The sequence below is a fragment of the Mytilus californianus genome, unplaced genomic scaffold (assembly GCF_021869535.1).
Source record: "Mytilus californianus isolate M0D057914Y unplaced genomic scaffold, xbMytCali1.0.p SCAF_32, whole genome shotgun sequence".
Classification (NCBI taxonomy): domain Eukaryota; kingdom Metazoa; phylum Mollusca; class Bivalvia; order Mytilida; family Mytilidae; genus Mytilus; species Mytilus californianus.
In genome coordinates, this window is record NW_026262682.1 from 751,481 (window position 1) to 753,455 (window position 1,975).

Genomic DNA, 1,975 nt, shown 5'->3' on the forward strand with positions numbered 1-1,975 from the left:
ATAATTCACTACTGGTCTGGTGGCATTAAAGATTGATTGATTGATTGTTGGTTGCTTAACGTCCAGTGGCAAATATTTCATGCATATTCAGGACGAGAACAAGTTCACAATAAATACAATAGGTAGGTTCTGTTATAGATTAAGGGATTATGGTCGGAGAAATTTAGACTGCCACGGGAAATGAGGGTATATTGGATAGGGACAGAAATTTAGCCTTGCAACAGGTCACCTACGGACCCCTCAAAGAGTTGTTGCAAGGGTTCTTAACGTGCAAAGAGCGTGGCACTCTCTTTACACGAGGCATCGGATTTAACGTCCCCATTCTGACCGGACGTGACTGCGAATTTGTACATCCCGCACAGCCAAACGGACGCCCCACTTTAGCGAGGGTTTTACCGCCGGTCGGAGGAAGACCAATGGTGACCATATTTCTATTCCCCAGTCACCCTTGGGGGTGGTGGCATTAAAGTGTTTTAATTTCAGTGTAAATAAATTTAAGCTGCTGCATCAAACTGATATTACGTCCTTTTGATATATTGCCGCACCAATTTGATGGATAAATCTCAGTTGATCAAAAACTGTTTTTATGGCATCCTTTAAATTGATTGTTGTTGGTTGCTTAACGTCCAGTGGCAAATATTTCGTGCTTCTTCAGGACGAGAACAAGTTAACAATAAATACAATAGGTAGGTCCTGTAATGGAGGCCATCCGGAATGAAGGTCGGGGAAATTTCGACAGCCACGTGAAAATGAGGGTATATTGGATTAGGACAGAAATTTAGCCTTGCAACAGGTCACCTACGGACCCCTCAAAGAGTTGTTGCAAGGGTTTTTAACGTGCAAAGAAAAGAACGTGACACTCTCTTTACACGAGGCATCGGATTTAATGTATGTCCCCATTCTGACCGGACGTGACTGCGAACTTGTACATCCCGCACAGCCAAACGGACGCCCCACTTTAGCGAGGGTATTACCGCCGGTCGGAGGAAGGCCAATGGTGACCATATTTCTATTCCCCAGTCACCCTTGGGAGGCATCCTTTAAAAGGAAGATTTAAATTCAACAACAACATTTCTACTTCTATATTATCTAATTAAAAAAATTGAAAGTTTCAACACTCTGGTGTATAACTGTGTAAAGTTTCATCAATATTGATTGATCTGTTAAGGAGTAGTTGCGCTTACAAGACCTGTTGATATGTATTGCCATAAACTAAGTAAATTCAATTATCTCCCTTGAAATAATTCCGACCAGAAATATCTTCCTATATGGACATCCTCAGGTTGTGCACTATAATTGATTAAAGTTTCGTCAATATTGGTCCATCCCTTAAGGAGGAGTTGTGCTTACAAGACATATGGACAGACAGACGGACAGGGTGATTCCTATATACCTACCAAAAAAACTTTTATTTTTGGGGGGTATTATTATAAAGAGGATTCATGTGGACGTATACTTTGTTTTCCAAATAATGTAAAATTAACTTTCAATTTATTTTTCAGATTTACCAATCTTCCAGGGAGAGTGCATGATTCATTCATGTTTTGTAATTCTGAATTGAGTTACTTTTTAGAAAAAATCAAGGTAGATGGATGGCTGCTTGGGGATTCAGGTTACGCACTTAAGTGTTATCCACTAACACCCAAATTGAATTTAAGCTCTCCTGCAAAGGAGAAATACAAGGCTCATGTAAAGACACGAACCATAGTGGAGCAGGCTTTTGGTGTGTGCAAGTCACGATATAGGTAAAAGAATAGTTAGTTTTTAAATTAAAGAATCACAACTCTAGACATTTTAAAATAAATGTTGCATGTATTTTAAATAAGCATTAAACAAATTTAGAAAGACCTTATTATAAGGAACGTATGTACTAAGTTACTGTTAAAAGTTAATGTGAATTTTACAGCATCATAAACTACTTCACCAAAAACATTTACCTGAAAATGTACTGTTTTAACACTATCATTATTTTTAA